General features: G+C 34.4%; 1 protein-coding gene across 4 annotated transcripts in view; it reads left to right on the forward strand.

Moving 5' to 3' along the window:
* The window catches only part of SUPT3H (SPT3 homolog, SAGA and STAGA complex component), a 652,600-nt gene that overhangs the window by 36,460 nt on the left and 594,256 nt on the right, over window positions 1-21,884 (forward strand). Inside the window, exon 2 of one of the 4 annotated variants that reach the window (XM_078155336.1) lies at window positions 16,839-17,021. The exons of the other annotated variants lie outside the window; for them this stretch is intronic. The gene's annotated coding sequence lies outside the window, so the exon portion shown is untranslated. The remainder of the gene's footprint in view (window positions 1-16,838; window positions 17,022-21,884) is intronic. 4 annotated transcript variants of the gene reach the window in all.

A 21,884-nucleotide genomic window follows, 5' to 3' on the forward strand; every position in this document is an offset into this window, starting at 1 on the left:
TCATTTGATCCTCATAATAGCTCTGTGAGGTAGGTACTGTGAATATTATTGTTGTCATTTTATAGCTAGGAAACTGAGGATTAGAAAGAAGTAGATGACTTGTCTATGTCACAAGCCAGGAAGTGTCAGAGGAAAGATTCAAATAAAGGTCTTTCTGGCTCCAAGTTCATCATTCTCTACAATGCCATGGTTCCTTTCAGTGAAATTAGGAAGCTTGTCAGTTGCTAGAAATAAGTTGTTTTGAGATGGGGCTTCTGAACTTCCTGTAGTTACACTAAAAGTTAAGTTTATTTTAGTTTATTTTACACTTAAATTCACCTTTGTTATTGATGAATCCTCCCACTAAAGAAATTGATTATAAGCCTTATGGAGGCAGGGCCTGTCATCTTTGTAAATTTCCTAGTCTTTAGTATAATAATTTGCATATAGTAGGTACTCAGTACATGTTTTAATTAAATGAAATAAGAACTGGCCAAACTGTTATAGAAGAATTTGTAACTAAGAAAAAACCTGTGTATTTGCTGGAAATCAGATCTTGAAATGAGGGGAAGGTAAAACACAAATATGAATCATTTGAATAATTCAGCATTGGAAGTAGAGATAATAATATTTATATTACCTGTTTTTGTAAGGATTTATTGAGATAATGCATCCAGACATGGCTAAGCTCATCTTTGCACCTATACTTGATGCCTTCCCAATTTGATAGAATCTCCAAGAACTTGCAGGCATAGCCTTTGGTAATTTGAGGTCAATACTATCCCATGATGAAGCATCAGGCCAGGTCTTTATTAGAGACATAATTAATTATGCAGTATAAAGAGTACTGCACTATTATGAACTAATTACACATTTATATAGCACTTCAGGGCTTACAAAGTACTTTGATCATAACAATCACATGAAATACTGCAAGTATTTTCTCCATGAAAAAAGTAAGGCTCAGAGCTTAAATGAACTAGTTGTTCAGGTTATGCAGTGTGGAAGTTGGCATTTCAACTCAAGTCTCTTGATTGTAAGCTTATTTTTTTTTTAATAGTTGATGCTTTAAAAAAATTACTTCCTAATTCCTCTCTCCTTCCTCCTCTTCCAATTCTCCCAAGAATCTTTCCCAGTAGTAAATAAGTACAAGTAAGGAAAACAAATCACTACTTGACAATGCCTGAAATACATATCTCATTCCACTCTGCTGAAAGGTGGGAAGCATGACTTTTATTTTTGGCAAGTAATTGGACACCAAATAGTGGCTTGCCCATAGTAGGCACTCAATAAGTATTTACTGAATGAATACTCTGTTTGTTTCTCTAGTTGTGCATAGCATACTGACTGCATATTTTGATGGAATTACTTATTTCTTCCAGTCTACCTTGTGAAGATATTTTGAGTTCGTTGGTTGCTGGGGAAAGATATTGAATGAAAAAATAGTATGTAAATTCAGTCTATTGTGCTTTCTATTCTGGTGCTTTTTTAGTTTCCATAAAATACCTCTCAGTGGTACATTAGGTATTATTATTATTATTATTATAACATTTTATGGCATATAAAGAACTGTTCTAGTAATTGCCTATATTTAGAAAGTTACTTATTTTAAAAAAGACACCTTTTTAAAAAATTTAAAGCCTAATTAGGCTTTCCAAAGTGAATTATAATTTGATTAATTCAAGATAGGAAACACAATTCACATAGCAAGTTGTCATGAGATAAGAGAAGCCATTTCTCCCTCACACCTCCTTTTTTTGCTGTGAAGTATATAGGGAATACCAAAATCCTAGAAAAAGAAATAATTGCTGACTTTCAGGCTAGCTCTGACTTTTAGAGTATAGAGAATTTCTTTTGAGGGTATGAGGGACAGTATTGTATTATTAAGTCACACCCCATCTACACTGTCAAAATTAAGCCTCTGGCACTAGCTGTGTGATCATAGGTGCATGATGATCTCACTGACCCTCATGTTCTCATCTATAAAATTGGGATTATAGTACCTAACTTAGAATTGTTATGAAGCTCAAAATGCACTAATGTATGTAAAATGCCACCTTAAAGTCATCTGTGAAAGTCAGCTGTTATTTTTATTCATTAAAAGAATATGGCTGTGGGATATATTAAATATCTATGTCATTTTCTGTTGGGCGTACTTGGTGAACTTCCAACTTTATGTATTAAATTTTCATTTTGGAAAATTTTCAATTGAAATTTAAAAACAAATTTGAATTAAAAATATTTTGTAGGTCTTAATTTTGCTTATATTATAAATCTGATGATTTAAATCTGTCATTAGATTCTTATGCTTATTTCACAGGCTGTCTCTATTTCCCTTTACGCATTTTAAAAAAACATTTTTTAAATTTTGAGTTCCAGATTCTCTCCTCAAGCTCTTCCTTTCACATTGAGAAGACGAGCAACATGGTATCAATTATACATAACCTTCACTCATTTTTTAAAACATAGGTTTTTATTTTATGGTATGCTTTATATTCAAACTAAATCTTTGTCGTTTTTTATTTTTTTAAATTGTGACTGAAAATCTTTTTAAGATACTGAGAAATAAAATTGCACATATTTGATATTTTTCAGTCTCTTAGCATTTACTGTGATTATCACATTTTTCTTGTTTAAAAGCTTTAGTGTTTTCTCTTAACAGCAGATTTCTCCTTTTCTTATTGAGGTCAGCATGTTTACAGGTAAATTTGTTTTAAAAGTGAAGAACAGAGCCTTTGTGTATCCTGTTGCTTTCATTTAATTTTTAGAACATTTTTATCCTATTGCTTTTAAAGAAAATCAGACTACATAAAACTTTGAATTTGCTATTTGAACATGGTCAAAGAAAAGTTTTGCCAAATGTGAATATAGAATATTTTGATCAGCCCAACCTTTAACGGCTATTTAAATGCTAACTCTCACAACTGGTCACCTTATGAGGAATTAAGCTCATGTTCTTTGGCATATAATATTAGTTACCAAAACATTCCGTCATCATTATTTATGGACAGTGGTCCAGAGAATCACTTAAACTTAAAAAAAATGACATGAGTATTGGAGGTTGAGTCTTTCTTGGCATATTGGACATGGAAATGTTCATTTGAATATTGCAGAAATGGCAGTATTTAGCCTGAAGAAGAGAAGACTTGTGGGGGAACATAATAACAGTCTTTAAATTTTGGAAGGACTGTCACATGGAATGCACACTTGTTCTACTTACTTGATGCTGGAGGGTGAAACTAGGCAGCAATCAGTGGAGATTGCAAAGAGGTAGATATAAGGTTTATTTGGAAGAAAAATTTATAACAATTAGAGCTATCTAAATGTGGAATGGGCTGTTTCATGAGGTAGTACATTCTCCTTCCCTAGAGATATTTGAGCAAAGGTTGAAAAATCTGGTATAATGTTGGGAGGATTTTTACTCAGATATAGTTTGGACTAGAGGAATTTTGACATTTATTCTATCTCTGAGATTCTGAAAAGTTTTGTATTTGGACTTATGGATTGGGGGGGGTTGATGTTTAATAGGATTATTCAGCAGGTGATTATTATTAGATAAAGGAAAAATTGAGATTAGGCTGTTTCCAAGGTACTTCTGCCAGGGAAGCAGAATGTCTAATAATTGTTGATAGGGATAGATTATAAAGAATGCTAAAGAACATCAGTAGCATGGGGATTAGGCATTAGTCCATGCTTTTCGCAGTGGCTAAAAAACCCCACTTTAATTCCTTGTGTGTTTGTTTTCTTATTGGCTCTAGTTTGTCTCTGTTTCTCTGGTTTGAATTACTTCTCAGCTCCAGCCATTACTATCTCTCCAGAAATTCTCTCCTGTTCAGTCTTTCTGTTGTTATATTAATACTGTTATGGTATCAGTAAACTTGAATTAGTAAAACATTCCTTTTCATGTACTCTGTGTTCAGAGTGATACTTGTGAGGTTGTCTTGGTCAGAGGAACAGGCATATCAAAGGCTCCAGGTAATCAGTCAGGAACGCTGATAAATGGAGGTTAGGAAAGTGGAACTTAGACAAGGGGATAAATAAAGGTAAGGAGTCAAAGGCTGTCTTGTGATTGGTAGGCCAGTTAAGATTAAGAAGGTAGATAGTGTGTTCTATTAGGGTTTAAAAGCATATATCCTTAAGTGAGAACAAGAAAGTGATCTTTATGGTTAGGAGAGTTGAGCAGGCAGGGATTAATGTATTTAGATGATTAGTTTTGTATATATCTTATAATTTTAAAATATTGTTATTTAAAAATTCTCCACTATTTTATTTATTTTAAAATTATAAATGAATAGTCATGAATATAATGGATTACACTTTTGATGATAACACTAGCTAAGATGTTCCACATAGTGTCCTGAAGAATCAAATTTTAAAGAAAATGTAGTTAGAGAATCAGATGGTTGAAGAGTGTTACACATTTTATCACATATCTATTAATTTATTTGAATGCTTTCAACTACTTTGATTTCCTCATTGTTTTCTTTTTTTCCCTAAGAAACTAAATTGTTTTTTGTTTTGTTTTAAGGTATAATGTTAAAGAGCAATGGATTTTTGGTTAGAGGACATTGAATGGTTACTTTGTTGGTTACTACTTGTGTGACTGCAAAAATTACTTCTCTGTCTGGGCTTTAATTTTCTTTTTTTTATGTAAATAGGTTTTTTTTTTACCTTTTCTCAGTTTTCACATCTATGAAATGAGGTGCTTGGATTAGATGACTTCTAAGGTTCCTTCCCTCTAAACCTGTGTAACACTAGGATATATGTAAAAAGGTTTTGATTTTTGAACTTTTGTCCAATAGCTACTTTAGAAAGATCATAAAACATATGATGACAAACATATATGAATAGGGGAAATTATAGTGAAATTTCTACTTTTTCCCCAGGTGAAATATATGAGGCATTTGAGATTATGTTTTTTGTTTTAATTATTAATGTTTTAAAATGGATTCAAAGGTGAAAATTGCTCTTTCATTTTAATTTTGTGTTTATGCTTATGTTTTATATATCCCTGCATTTTTCAGCCTTTTCAGATGTGATTTTCTGCAAAAGATGACCAGAAAACGATCTTCAATTTAAAAAGCTCATTTCAAATAACATTTTTGTCCAAGTAACATCACTAATATAGCAGAGGAGTGAGGTGGTTAACCAGTCTATAATTTGTAGGTAGGATTTTCTAAATTGTGTTTAATATTTATTTACTATATTTTACCCTAAAATACTTCTGAGGCTTCAGCTTATGAAAATAACTGATTTAATCTCTGTAAGAAGATAAGTGAAGATGAAAGAATAAAAAGCAAAAGTTAAAAAGAAAACTGATGGGCTTTTTTCATAGGTAGCAAAAATATTGTTTCTTAGTCAAATGCCATACCAAAATTTGTACAAATACAAATATGAATATACATATTAATATACAAATAGAGTAATATCTTCACTTATTTGACATTTTCAAGGTATATTAATATATAAGTATATTTCCTAGATAACTAGAAGTCACTCTTTCTTCGATGCCATCAGAGGTCATTGAGGGTGGTGGGGTTATTTACTCTTATCTTAAATGGTCTCATTCCTGTTGTCTTTTTCAGTTTTTTTTTTTGCATATTGTATATTTTTCATTACGCCACCCACAGTGTCATCTACTAATTTTTATCGACATTGGTATATGCTGTAGCCCCTATATAATTTGCTGCTTATAAATTGCTGTGGTCTAGGAACAAGATAACTAAACTTAAGAAACAACCAAATACTCCCAAATAAAATGTAATATATGTATATTTTACATTACTGTCACTAATAGCTCCAGTTCCACAATGAAGCTCACCTTGTAATAAAAAAGAAAATAAAAGAGTAAATTTAAGCAAACCAAACCAAACCATCATGTTGACCTTGGTTGCCAGTGTATGCCTCATCCTGTCTTCATTCATTATCAGTTCTCTGAAGTCGTGGTTGGTCATCCTATTGATTTAAATTCTGTTGTCATCTAGTGTTCTTTTCCTGGACATTATTGGGATCACATGTTAGCTTACTTGCTTTATTCTGTATCGGTTAAAATAAGTCTACTCTAATTTTTATGAATTTGTTGTATTTTACATTTATATACAATAAATAAATTAGAGCTTTGTTAAACTAAGAGTAAGTAAACTCTTAAGTAAGGATCTGAGGAATTCTTCTAGGGGTCAAATACATGAGCTATAGTGCATAGACGTTAATATTGACTTCTCATAGGCTTTTATGGCTTTTCTGGTTCTTGGTTGTATTGTAGTAATATGAGCTTGCTAGGTAATATGACCTATGTATGACTATGTACATAGTTTCCAACTTAAAAATTGGTTGTATTCTAAACATTTATTTGTCATTGTGGAACTCAGGATGAATTTTCCTATAGAAGAAATGTCATAAATGGTGGTCAGGTTCCCAGGCCAGACCAAAAAAAGCCTATTTAACCACAATGTACCTGAAGTATAGTATTAATAGTGCTATTTTAGCTACACCTAACTACCACTTATAATATAATTTTTTGAGAAAATGAATTCTGATTTCTTATTCCATCCTCCCTCTACTGCCAGGATTTGGTGGCTAAGACTTTCCTGGCAGCTATATTTGGGAGCAATAGGTCTTGGGGAAAAATGTGTTAAAAACAAGTAGTATGTTAACAATATTTGCATCAGGGAAAGGAATCTTTCTTTATCTCTCTACATCAACATCAGCTAAAGTACCTTTCTGTGTTTATATTTGTATAAAAAATACCTCTTTGGGCTTATTATTAATTATTATTATTATTCTTTGGGTTAATTTTTCTGAATTAGAAAATATAAGGTAGAAGAAGAAAACAAACTAGACAGATATTTAATGAATACTAATGTAAAAATATTGAATAAAATATTACCAAGGTTGGTTCAGCAGTATTTAAAAATATTTTAATGCTATTAGCAGGTTGGATTTATATCAGGAATTCAGGATTGGCTCAATATAAGAAAAACTAGAAATATAATAGGACATATTAACTAAAATCGCATGATTGTAACTATATATGTAAATAAGTCTTTTTTACAGAACAACACCTATTTATGTTAAAAACATTAAAAAGCATAGAAAGAAATGCTTTTACTTTATATAGTATATAATATCTTTCTAAAACCAAGAGCCAAAATGGAAAAATATTAGATGCCTTTCCAGTAAGATCAGGGATAAAGCAAGGATGTGTGTATGCTTTGTCACCACTCTTATTTGATAAAGTACTAGAAAACCTAGCAATAGAAATAAGATAAGAAAAAGAAATTGAGGGAGCAAGCATAGGCAAAATAGAAAGATATTTATTGTTTTTGGCAGATATGATGATTTACTTAGAAAATCCTAGATATTCAACTAAAATTAATTTAAATGATAATATCAGTAAGGAGCAGGATAAAAAAAATCCATAAAAATGACTAACTTTCCTTTATATTACTAACAAAACCAGCAGAAAGTGATAGAAGAGAAATTCCATTTAAAATAACTTGCGAATGTATTAATTTTTGTGAGTCCCTCTATAGAGATGTTGCACACACATACACAAACATGTTTATAACATACATATGAATTATATGAATCCAACTATAAAACACTCTAGCAATAAATAAAAATAGTGATTACTCTTTATATAGCACTTAAGGTTTGTGAAATGCTTTACATAAGTTTTCTCATTTGATCCTCACAACCACCTTGGGAGATAGGTACTGTTATCTCTATTTTATAGATGAGGAAACTGAGACAGATAGAGGGTGACTTGCCCAGAGTCACACAGTTAGTTAATGTTTGAGACAAGATTCAAGCTCAGGTTTTCCTGACTCCATTTCTAGCACTCTATCTGCTGTGCTACTTAGCTGCCTCTCGCTGTCTTTTTTTTTTTTAAACTAGGCAGTGGGGTTAAGTGACTTACCCTGGGTAACACAGCTAGTAAGTGTCAAGTGTCCGAGGTCAGATTTGAACTCAGGTCCTCCTGAATCCAAGGCCGGAGCTCTCGCCACTGTGCCACCTAGCTGCTCCTGGCCCTCACTATCTTAAGGAAGACTTAAATAATAGGAGAGACAGTTGCTTATGATTTGGCTGTTCTAATGTATTGGAAATGATAAAACTACATTAATTTATATATTCAGTATCATATTAAGCAAACTATGAAAGTTTGCCTCCTTAGAACTAAACAAAATAATATCAGAATTCATCTGAAGGAAGATAAGGTCAAGAATATCCAGAGAAATAATGGAGAAAAAAAGAAAACCAGGATGGAAGGGGGGGGCAGGGCTTTGAGTGTCATATGTTAAACTATATTATGAAGCAGTAATCATCGTAATTATTTGGTACTGGTTAACAAAAGAAAAATTGATCAGTTGAATATACTAGGTAAATAAGATTTGAAAGCATTTGAGTACACTAATATAGTATTCATTAAACCTAAGGGCACCAACTACTGGGGTAATGATAAACCATTTTAGAAAAACTGCTAGGAAAACTAGAAAATAATCTGGCATAAATTAGATTTAGACAAATATCTTACCACATATGCCATGCTCAGCTCCAAATTAATGTAGATACAAATTAAAGGGAGAAGGAGAAATCTTTCACTACTCTGGACAGGGGAAGTATCATTAACCAAAGGATAAAATCGTAAGAAATAAATTGGACAATTTTTGTTACATAAATTGTAAATTTTTTTCACAAAATCAATGTAATCAGCAGTTAACTTGGGAAAAATCTTTGCAGAATATTTTCTGATAAAGCTCTGCTCTCCAAGATACTTAAGCAATTGATACAAATATCTGTTAGGGAATGGTTCTTTTTCTTGTATAAAAAGTCGAAAGATTGTACAGACAACATTCACAAAAATGAAAAATTTTGAACAATACACCAGGGGAGCAGAAGGTAACAGACAAGTGGAGCAGTGTTGGAACTATTATTTTAAATTTAATGCATACTTAAAAAAAGCTATATATGATAGAGATTGATGGCTTCATATAAATCTTCATTTCCCCTTCTTTGTTCATGGAGCTTGTTCCTCTGATGAGTGAGATCTTGGCTAGGATTGCTATTTCTTTTTTTCTTTTTCTTTTTTTTTTTTGCTTTTTGGTGAAGCAGTCAGGGCCAAGTGACTTGCCCTGGGTCACACAGCCAGTAAGGGTCAAATGTCTGAGGCTGGATTTGAATTCAGGTTTTCCTGACTCCAAGGCTGGAGCTCTATCCATTGTGCCACCTAGCTGCACCCCAAGGATTGCCATTTCTTGAGGAGCCCTACGGGGCACACTTGATTCATTACCATCACCCATTCTCCTTTTGGATCTTCATTAGATGCATAGCAAATGCAATCACATTTTCCTTGAGAGCCTTGTCTGGGTCCCTTTTTTTGTTCCCTTTACATCTGACTTTGTATTCTACTTATCTGTATGGATACTCCTGCCCCCAGGAGTATTTCCCAGTAAACCCTTTGTTTCTTGGGGGTAAGTAGCAGGTCACTTTTTAGCTTTGTGTTCCTCAAACGTAGTATAGTGCCTTGCATATACAAAGCACTTGAGCTGTATTTAATTTAATTAGATAAGTCATGGATAAATCTCAACGTAATAATTTTAAGTTTGAACATATATACATTTATATATTGAGAATATCTATAGTGATATGGTTTACTACTCCAATAAGAAATATATTAACTCACTGATGGCTGGACAGGTATTTCACATTAAGAGTGCTAAGTTAAGTGAGTGCTATGTAGATAGTGTAAATAGTGTATCGTTTTAAAAACCTTTGTCCACACTCATACCACAGGACCAAAGAACATTTTGTGTTTTTTCTTTCTTTCATGTGTTACTTTTGACCAAGTAATTTATTACCCAGTGACCAACTTACTACTGATGAATGTCTTCATATTTATATGGGCTGAATGGTTTGTGGTTAGCAGATATGATTTGTTACTGGTATAGTATCTGAACCCATTCCGTCTTAGTAGGAATTACCAGAGTATATTTGCCAGCATAGCTTTGAGAACCTAGAGTTAACTCTGTTCCATGATGAGACATTAGAGTAGAACTTTTATGTAGGTTAGCAATGTGGGATTCATTCCTGAAAAGGCATATTTATGTACAATCAGACCATTGACTTATTTTATCAGAGGTGAAAATCAACAACAAATTGAAAGAAAGGATAAAGATGAGAAGATGCTACAGGCAGTTACAACAACTTCAACCTGAATTATTCAAACAAACTATTCATCCTCAAAAACGGGAAATAGATATAAGAAAAAACATTGACACAAACTTCTAGGAAATGGTGAGAGTCTAATGTAAAGCAATTTGAGCTAACAAACAAACAAAACACCACAACAAAAATGACTCAGTAAGCAAATACTTGCTTTCTTTTCAAGAGCAGAGACATAGTAGATAAGGACCATATCAGCTTAGAATGCAAACTATTTTGCAAAATAGTATAGAGGATGGTAGTAGAAGATTAACAGTCCTGTTGCTTTAGAAACCTGCAAAGTTGTAATAGGGAAAATTAATCTGAAGAAAACTTGTTAACGATATTCAAGTAAGTCAGATCATAGATGAAACTTAAAGGAGAACAGCAATAGGTGAAAAATGAAACATCTGTCAACATTTTCATGACAAAGTATTTCATCATTCATTAGAATGAAATGACCACATTTGGGCTATTACCTTAATATTTGATGTTTGAAAAAAAATGAACTAAAGAATATATGAAAACAGGAAAAGCAGTTAGATCGTAACAAAGACACAGAGGAGAATCTGGCCACAATGTGATTTTGAATGCCTTAAGGAGGCAATTAATTTTCAGAACATCTGAAGGTAGAGAAAGAGTTTAAAAAATCAGTAAACTAGTACTTAAGTGCCTACTGTTTTCTAGGCACTGTGCTAAGCACTGTGGATGTACAAAAAATGGCAAAAAAAAGAAAAAAGCCCTTGCTCTTAAGGAACTCATTGTCTAATGGGGTAGACAACATGCCAACAACTACATACACAAGATACATATGGGACAGATGTTGAGGGAATAGTCTCAGAGAGAAGGCATTAAGATTAATTATGATTGAGAAAGACTTCTTGCAGAAGGTGAAACTTTAGTTGAGACTTGAAGGAAACCATAGAAGCCAGGAGAGAGAGTTGTAAGCATGGGAGGCAGTCATCAAGAATGCTAAGAATAAGGAGATAAGAATGTTGTGTAAAAGAAACAGCAAGGAGGCCAATATCATAAGAAGACTGAAAATGTAGAAATGGACCATGTTATAAAGGGTTTTGAAAGTCAAACAGTCAGTAAACATTTATTTTATTATTATTTTTTCAGTAAACATTTATTAATCATCATTATGTGGTAGCACTCTGCTAAGTTCTGGGGTTACAAATACAAATAAAAACAGAGCCTTTTCCTTCAAGGAGCTTACAGTTTAACGGGGGAAGGCAGTGCACAAAAGGAAGCTGAAAAGCCATGGGAGTAGGAGCATGGTGGAGAAATCCATAGAAGTCCAAAAGCACTCTAGCTAGTTGTAAATGGGGAGAAGATTGTGCCATGCTCCTTCCTTAAATAGAAACCTGTTAGCCTATGGCTTTTGCCCTGAGCAGAGGGTATGGATGAGATGTGAATACTGAAGATTTTAGTATTAAACAGAAGATTTTACATTTGATCCTGGAGGTAATGGGAGCCTTAGGAGTGTATTGAAAAGTGGGGTGATATTTTTAGATTTATACTTTAGTACAATCATTTTAATAGATGACTGGAGGGTGAATCAAAGTGAGGAGAGGCCTGAGGGGAATCCAGCCAGCAAATTATTACAGTGCATTACAATGCACAACAATGCATGTTGTGATAAAGACCTGGAGCAGAGTGGTAGCAGTCAGATGAGAGAAGAGGTTATATATGAGATATTTTGAAGATGGAATTAATGTGACTTGATAACTGATTGGATATGGGGGTGGTGAGAGAGTGAGGAATTGGGATGATTGGGAGGGGGTGGTAACTCAGTAAAAAAAGAAGTAAGGTAGAGGGGAATGTTTGGGGTGGGGAAGAAGATGATGAGTTCGGTTTTGGACAAGTTGAATTTAAGATGTCTATAGGATATCCAGTTTGTGATATCTAATAGACAGTTGAAGATGTGAGATTGAAGGTCAGAAGAGAAAATTGGGTTAGACAAGTATGTCTTAAGAGTCATTTGCATAGAGATGATAATTGAAACCATAGAAGCTGATGAGCTCACCAAATGAAATAGTATAGAAGGAGAAAAAAGAAGGCCCAGAACACAGCCTTAGAGTACCTCTGTGGTTAGTGGGTATGAAGGCGGTAGACAGGTAGGAGGAGTGTCGTGAGCTCCTAGAGAAAAGAGGTTTTCAAGAAGTAGAGAGTATTAAGATAGTGTCAGAGGCTGCAGTGGCTAGAGTTCAATCACAGATGGTATTATTACCCAGAAAAGGTAATCAAGAGAACATCAGTAGCACCAAATCCACATTCTTACTTTATAGCCTTTATAAAATCTTTATGGTATGAGTTACTTAATTAGCAACAGTATTTTTGATGAAAATATGAGGAAGGGGAAGGAATGGAACAGGCATTTATTAAGTGCCTACTATATGCCCAGGTACTGTGCTTACCAGGTTCTTTATAAACATTATCTCATTTGATCTAAGACTTCTGTGAGGTAGGTGCTATTATTATTCCCATTTTATAGATGAGAAATGTGAGGCAAAATGAAGTAAAGTGACTTGCCTAAGGTTGAAAAGCTAGTAAGCATCTGAGGTAGCATTTGAATTCAGAACTTCCTGAATCCAGACCTAGTACTTTGTCCACTTAGCAAAGAATGAGAAGATTTTCACAAATTTTCTGTGGCAGACCAGGTCATCACTGATATACAGTTGCCTGAAAGGGGTAAATAATACTCTGTATCCCTCTGTATTTATTGTCTGAGTAGACAAAAGCATTTGACTCAGCAGAACAAAATTCACCTTCCTCTGACAAGATGTCTCTGATGCATAGTTTTTTTTTGTGAGGCATTTTGGGGTTAAGTGACTTGTCCCAAGTCACACAGCTAGTAAGTGTTATGTGTCTAAGGCTGTATTTGAACTCAGGTCCTCCTGACTCCAGGGCCCGTGCTCTATCCCGTGTCACCTAGCTGCCCCCTCCTATGCATTTCTTAAGATCAGAGAGGACTGATTAGTAAATGCAATCTCAAAGATACCTTTGTTTAGTGATTCTTTGATTATCAGAGAGGTATAGAGATGGGGAACTCACTTTTGCAAAAGGCTTTCATCGCTTCACCACTTGGAAAGATGTTCTCTGCAGAATCTGAATTCAAGAGGACTTCTTATTCTGTAGATAGTGAATTCCTCCAGATACTCCTGTTTGCAGTTGACTTGTCAACTTCTTGAGGGTTTTAGACAGGTTAGCAGCAGCTTAAGGTCTTAGGCACCAGAAGCTGTTGATCTAATGCACCTACATTTTATAAAGTGTTAATCTTCTTTTGTAATTGCTTTTTTTTTTCAAGTTTAACTTAGTTTCACGCTCTTATTTTTATAGTTATTTGAAAACTAAATAGTTGTGGCTTTGAATCATCCTCGACTTTTACTTGAAATGAGTATTTCTGAAAAACTGACTTTTTATGGAAAAGAAGACATAGAAGGAGTTAAGTGTGTATAATAAAAAAGAACATTGACAGCCTTTAATTGATTATGTGGTTTATATGGAGGGAACAGTATGTTAAGGAACCATATTTTTGGCTGACCTTTTTTATATTGTGACCAGATGCTCTGTTTATCTGAGTTCAGAGTTCTTTAGATAAGTTTAATCTATAATATTGAAATTTCTATGATAAAGTATAGTCTGATAAAATAAAACGATGATGATGTGTTTTTAAGACTATGAACCCTACAGTAGATTATCTAATGGTATCCTGATTAAGTAGCAAATGGCTGGTTTTCATTAATCATAAATACTCCAGAGTATGATTTAAAGAAAGTAAGCGACTAAGTTCTGAATTTTAAAGTTCAAAAGACTAACCTGACATTTGTCTGAGCTTATATTATAATGGTCAAATTCAGAAAAGCTCAAAGTAAAAAGCTCAACCTATGATCCTAAATTTGGGTTCAGGTTTCACCTCTGACATGTAATGGTCAAGTGCTCTTGGACAAGTCACTGAACCTCTTAGTGCCTCTGCCAACTTTGTGAGCCTGTATATTGCATAATAAGTCACCATCTGTGTTGGTAGAAAAAATTCTTCACTAAGAATTTCCCACATGGATAAAATCACAGATCTGATTTAAAAAATTTGTATGGTTGAGGCAGAGTGGTGTATTAGAAGGACATTGGAATTAGAATGAGACTCCAGGGGCTTAAGTTATGATGTTGCCCTTAGTAGCTGTATCTTCATAGGTAAATTGTTTAACCTGTCTGAGCCTTCATTTTCTTATCTGTAGAATAGAAAGAGTAGTTGCACTATGTGTTGTATTTGTTGTGAGAAAAAACATTTTGTAAACTATAGAAGCAAGTTACTATTTTCATTCTAATACTACCTGAGACCAAATGACTGGCAAAGATTTCTATACACACACACACACACACACACACACACACACACACACACACACACACTTTGGTGAGGCGATTGGGGTTAAATGACTTGCCCAGAGTCACACAGTGAGGGAGTTTTACATGTCTGAGGATTTGAACTCAGGTCCTCTTGACTCCAGAGCTGTTGCTCTATCCACTGCGCCACCTAGCTGCCCCTCCACAGATTTCTAAATATATTTTAAAAAATATTTTACAATTTAATAATTAATTGTAGACAATTTTTTTTAATAGATAAAAACAACACTAGAACCCAAATGAGAGGAGCAAGAAAGAAACAGCTTGGTTTGGTACAAATGGCTGGACTGGCTTCTAGTCCTGGTCTTGACAGTTATTGCTCAGTAGCAGAGGTACCCCTTATTTTACATGTAAGCAAAGGTTCTTAACCTGGCATGTGGGAACTTGCCATTTTAAATACACAGTTATCCCTTCCACATGGTGACTTTCCCCATCTCATTTTGATATGTCACAGATCAGCATAAGAAATTAAATGGGGATTTTTTTTAGGAGTGTTGCTCAAGCTGCAGATGACACAAGGAGGCCATCAGATGACATAGAAAAAATTTGGAAACTTGGAAATATATAAAATATATGTATAGTATTGTATATTATCAACATACTCTATCTTTTAATACCATAATAATTCAGATTTCTTCTCTGGTATGAAGGGAAGAAAAAAATTTGCTTGGATTTTCCAGATTATGAGGCACTGTGCCCCTAACCCCCTCAATGTGGAAGGAATAATTGTAATTGGTTTTCTTTATAGTCACATGTACTTAAAAAACCTTATTCTGTGAAGAGAGTCCATGAGTTTCACCAGAATGCCAAAGGGGGTCCATGACACAAAAAAAGGTTAAGAACCCATTCCTGCATATGGGGAAGCTAAGATAAGCAGAGGTTAAATGATTCACACAGGTAGAATGTGGCAGATGTGGTATTTGATTCCAAGTCCATTGTGTTTTCCATTGTAAGAATTATCTTTTGATTGAAATTAGTAGAAGGCTTTTGGTCATTCAGAGTAAATTAGAAAATGGGATTAGAAATAACTAATTCAGCATGGAATTTAAATAAAGAAAAGCTAAAGAGAAAGGACATGGTCAGTGTAGCTTAGCAATGTACAAGGAGGTTGGCAGATCCTGATTCTTTACACATATTCCTCTTGAATGGAAAAATATGTCTGCTTCAGATTACAGAAAGAATGGAGTGACACTAAAGTCCAGTAACCCACTGTGTACCAGCCCAATGGCTTAAAATTAACCACTTTGATTTTCCCTGATTATAAGTTTATCAAATTCCCTTGTAGGCCTTAAATTGTATTTTTCTTAATATATCTGGCAGGACAGTAGTAATAACCAAATTTTCAAATCTGATAGTCTGACAGATGAGTAAATAGCAAAATATTGATATCATATACAGGTAAAGAATAAGTGCACTTAGTTTAGTGCATTTAGTAAGTGCAATAAGGATATAAGAGTAAGAGGAATATACTGTTTAGGTAACAGACATAAAAAGTATCCTTCTCTGTGTGACAGAAGGAAAACTGTCAGTTGTCCTCTTGAAGTCAGTATGAAAAGACCTAACAGTGGAAGTATAATTTTATGACTTCTTTATTGGGTTAATGTCAAGTATATTATTGATAAAAACCAGTTCTTATTGATAAAAACACTTCTTATTTATATAATGTTTTTGGGTTTGTAAGATACTTTATTGACACCAATTGAATGAGATGGCATTTTCATTTTACATATGAGAAAACTGAGGAATGAGAGGTTAAGTGATTTGCTTAAGGTCACCCAATTGGTGTCAGAGATGAGAACTGAGTCCACATCCCTGACTCCAATTCAAGTACACTGTCTGCTGTGCTGTGCTGCTTCATGTGACGGTCCCTAATCTTTTTTAACTGGAGCAAACTTAGAATAGAGTTTTAGCATGATAGTTTCCTAAATTTAACATTTGTCTGCCCAATTACTATGATTTACTTTGTCTCTAGTAATTGAGGGAAAAGTCAAGAGTAGAGAACTGTGATTGTAAAATATCCAATAATGCCTAAAACATTTTTTCCCTTTGAAAACCAGTTCAAAATAAATGACTTAAATGGTTTCCTATTTCAAAGCTTAATTTGGGGCATAAAGAGAGTCTTTGTTGTACCTCCTTTTTACCATTGGTATGGAAAAAGTTTCCTATACCTTTAAAATGATACCATGTTTTTAACCTAATGTTAATGACTAAGACAGAATCTTTCCACTTAAACCCTTTCCCTGCTTTTCCAGGGTTGCTGGAAGCATTGCCACTTTATTTTTGAACTTTAGAATCATACTGTAGAACCAGAAATCACAGATAGAGAGTTAGAAAAGATCTAAGAAGAGGTCCAGGCCAATCCCCTTGTCTTAGAGACAGATATCCAGCTCAGCAGATGGAGATCAACTGACTTGCCCAACCAAGTTCTCTCAGCAGTAAGTATCAGATATGTAATTTGAATCCAACTCCTCTGACCGTACCCTGCCAGTTTGTTAAGTCTTCATGCAATATTGTTTAATTAAAAAAACATTCTTACATTACCCAGCTGTAACATTTGTGTGTGTATGTGTGTTACTTCCTAGTTTTCACTCCTTCTGTTTTATACACATTAACTAGTACACTTAACTACATCAGTGAACTTAGTGATAGACTAGACTAATGAATATCCAAATCATTCTTCAATCTATACTTTATGTATATTGGTATACCTAGTGTTTTAAAACACACGGTCCCTTACCTTCAAAATTCACTTCAGTGATCCCTAATTAAATTAAAGGCTGTTTGTATGTTGGGGGTTGGGGATAAGTGGATAGATAAGAGGAGAAAGCATGTTAGAGAGCTAGATTTGGAGTTGTAACTTGGGCTTAAATCCTGATTCTGCTACATACCATCTGACCTTGATGAGGTCATTTAATTTGTCTGGGCTTTAGTTTCCTCATCTATAAAACAAAATGTAATAGGTGACATACAAGTTCCCTTCCGACTTCAAAACAAATCAAAAAACCTCTTTTCCTATGACCCTGTTTATTGGTTCTTTCCTCTTAGTACATCCTTCCTTTGTTGATGGTGCCATTCAAACACTTTTTTTCTCTCTTCTTTTCATGATCCTTACATGTTTCACTTAAAACTTTGTACCACACTTGGAAAAGGTTGTTTCTCTGTTCATTAATTTGGTGGTGTGTGTATGTGTGTCTGTATATATTTTAAGTCAATGTATTTATCTACCTAAAGTAAGGTCTTAAATATAGATACATATATGTGTATCTGTGCATGTTAAGCATATAAACAGATGCATATATGTTTACATACGTACATACACATTAACACCCTTTAGTGAGTATGTTTATATTTGAAGACATTTGCTTATATATGTGCATATAAATATACATATGTAAAATATGAGTAAAATAATAAGGAAAATTGAATTTGTTTTAAACTAACATAAGAGTTTGCACATTCAAAGGAGTTGTACACTTCAAAGTAGTAACCTTTGGAAGGTGTACATATATTCCAATAATGCTTCCTTTGATTAAGGCATTTTGGAAACTTTGGCATTAACTTCTAAGCCTGAAGCAGATAAAATTTTTATTGGTGTTGAATCTTTGTCCTTTGAGAGTGGATTAAAAAAAATATTTTTGATCCACATCTTATGAAGAAGGCAGGATCAAATTGGGTAGTGGTGGTCTTAGACAAAAATGAGGTATGATTATGGAGAAAAAAGTGATTTCTTTATGTGATGACTTGAAGAGAATTGGAGGGAGTTCTAAAAGAGAATTTTGAAACATTTTTACCAGTGGCTTCATTTCTGGAACATATGGGTATCCTGAGAGGCAGCATTCCAGACTTGGGTTAAGATTCTACTTTGACACATAATAACTGTGTGCCTCTGTGCAAGTTACAACCTCAGTGCCTTGTCTGTTCTCTAAGAATATAAGTTTCAGAATAGTTGATGAATTGCTTTGGAAGAGGATGCTTCTTTACTCTAGGGTTCCCTATAGTGGTGAAATCATATTCGTCCTACCAACAAACAAAAAGCCTCCTAAGTTGATTTCTTTGAAAGAGACAATACTCTTTTAGATACATAATTTTGGGTATATTTTTAAAAATTACATGTATTTAAATTTAATATTAAAATGTATTTTTGAAATTCTGTTCTGCAGCAACATCTAGATATAGCAATAGTTATATTTACATAGAGATTCTATACTGTCTTTGAATTTCCTTATTTAGTATATATTTATGGGCAGCCTGAGCTTGTGAATAGTTGTTTTAAAAGTTCTTTTGTTTATTGTTTTGTAGCAAGAACACATGTTCACATAGTAATTCTGTTCTATGTGCTGGTATAGATTAAACCCCAAGAACTGATTTCACCTAAAATGTACATGAAATGTAGAATTAATAAAACCTTTAAAACTGATCCACCACATATACAAATTTCTGTGGGAAAATGCTGTTTGGAAGCCAGAAAGTGTACCTCTGCTAGGGCTTTTGGCAATAGCACTGGGGACTCCTCTTACTAGTGTTCTTACTTGGTAGTAGGAATTAAGACTCCCTCAACTCAAATCACTGGTGGTGGCTTGGAACAGGACCAGGGTGATGGGGAGTTTTGGCAGAGGATAGGTAATTAAGGGTTAGGAGTTATAGGGGCTCGGGGATGAAGATTTGCATTGGAGACTCTGCAATAAGTAGCAGGAATGGAGGCTGTTCGATAGGAGTGTGTCAGTCCATCAGTCAACAAGCATTTATAACTACTTATTTTATACCAGTCACTGTATTTTTCATTGGGATACAAAGGTTCCAAGATAAACAGTGAGAGATTTGGGTCACCTGAAAGTGTAGACTACAGGGAACATCTCTTGTTCTGGGACAGTTCACTAGTTATTCCTTTGCTTTTATCCTATTAGCCCTATGGACTGGCTTTCCTGTTATCTTTTCACTGCCACCATCTATGATTTCTGACCGAGACTTTTCCCTTTTCCTGGTATGTTGTGGAATACAATGTAGTCTTACAGATTCTCCTCTTATCATATATTCCCTTAGTCTTTTTTTCTAAGAGTTTTTATTACTTATTAACAACAAGCAGGTTAAAAGGTTCATTATTATTCACCATAAGAGAATTTGAGAGTTAGAAGAGATCTTAGTGACCCTCTAGTCCAATCTATGGATAAGAAGGAATCCCTGCTGAAATATGCTCAGCAAGTAGTTACTCTGCCCCTGCTTGAAGACTTCTAACCAGGGGGAACCCAGTACTTCTCTAGGCAATCAATTTTACTTTTGAACACTTTGAACACTGTTGGAAAGTTTTTCTTGAAATTGAGCCTAAATTTGCCCCTCTGCAACTTCAACCCATTGCTTCTTTTTCTGTGCTCTGGGGCAAAAAGAAACTAGTCTCTCTGGTCCCTTGAGGATAGCTGTGCTGTTCCACCCAAGTCTTTTCTCCTCTGAGCATGATCAGTTATTTAACCAAGGATATGACAGGAAACACATGACCGATATGGCTTGGACTCAAGGCCATTCATTCTGGTTGCCCTTCTCTGGACATTTGTCAGCTTACTATTATCTTTATGCTGTGGTGCCCAGACCTGAATACAGTACCCTAGATGAGGCTTGACAAAGTCAGAGTCCTGTAGGGATGTTACCTTTTGCTGGAAATTATGCTCCTCAGTGTAGCCCAAGGTTACAGTAGCTTTTTAGCTGCCACATCGCACTACTGATTAATATTGGGCTTGCAGTCCACTAAAATCCCTGGATCTTTATCAGAACAAATGCTATCTAGCTGTAACTTCCACCTAGTGGTAACTTCCACAATTTGTATTTTTGAAATTGATTTTTCATGTACTCAAGGGTAAGACTTTACATTTTTCCTTACTGAGTTTAATCTTATTAGATTCAGCCCAGGGCTTTACTGTCAATATCCTTTTGGATTAAATCATGAAGTGTGTTAGCTATCTCTACCAGTTTTGTGCCATTTGTAAATTTGATGAACAAGCCAACTACTCCTTTATCCAAGTCATTGAACTGTGAAACACCATACACAGATCACTATGGGGTAATTTAGTAGAGATCTAATGCCACATTGACGTTAAACTATTAATAATCACTCATTGAGTCTGGGTCATACAACCAGTTCTAAATCCCTTCTCACCTCAACACTCATTTCTTCTTTTATATGTTGGCAAGAATTGTATTTAGTATACAAAAGTAAGCCCAGAATTGATCAAGTTGGGCATTTCAGCATTGTTAGAGTTCTAGCTGTGATCATAGGATTGCGGCAGTCAAGGATTTGCCATTGGGAGAGAGAAAGGAAGATAGCAAGAGGACAGAAATGGTAATTATTTTTTTATAGTTAATTATTTTAATATTTATTATCTTAAGATTTGTTAATGCATAAAGAGCTAATATAAAGCAAAAATGGAGTCATGCATGCATTTATACTTGTAAGCTATATAGAATTATTCCAAGATAATTTGTCATGGACCAGAAATTATCATGTTATACTATGTGGCAGGCAGGATATTTAGCAAAATATATCAAGTTAATTTAGACAGTTATGATGTGCAGACTTCTTTGGATCAATCTGTAGATATTTCTTAGAAAATATATATTGAATCTTAAAAAAACTTTGTTGCTTTTTATTCAGGTGTTTCTCATCCTGTAGGATTGTCTATCCCCTCTTGCTTCTCCTTTCTAATACTTTTTCATTTGGCCATGTCACTATTCATTAAGGAGAGGAGGAGGGAGGGAAGAGAGAGGAAGTGAAAACTCAAAATATTTATTACTTGGAAATAGTTTTTGCAAATGTTCACAGGGAGAAAGACATGGAAACGAATTTATTTCATTGATCTATTCTCTGTCTTCCTTACTGTCAGGAATAAATGAGTTAGGTATATCAGATCACATAATATCCCATTAAATTAAAAAAGGAATATATTTCTTTACTTTCTGTATTTTAAGTCAAGTCAAAAAGCATCTATTACCTGTCCAGTTTGTACTAAGCACCTTGCTAAGAGCTGGAGATACAAAGAAAGGCAAAAATCAGGCCCAGCTCTCAAGGGATCTAATGGGGTAGGAGGTGACAACCTGCAAAAAGCTGTGTACAACATAAATTGGAGATAGTCAACTGGGGAAAGACACTAGCATTAAAGGGCACTGGGAAAGGCTTCCTGTAGAAGGTGGGATTTTATATGGTACCTGAAAGAAGCCAGGGAAACCAGGAGGTAAAGAAGAAGAGGGAGAGGATTACAGAGATGGGGGCAGCCAATGAAAATTGGGGGTTGGAAGTTGGAGTGTCATGGGAG

Source organism: Phascolarctos cinereus, unplaced genomic scaffold (genome assembly GCF_003287225.1).
Source record: "Phascolarctos cinereus isolate Bilbo 61053 unplaced genomic scaffold, phaCin_HiC Scaffold_5;HRSCAF=322, whole genome shotgun sequence".
Lineage (NCBI taxonomy): Eukaryota > Metazoa > Chordata > Mammalia > Diprotodontia > Phascolarctidae > Phascolarctos > Phascolarctos cinereus.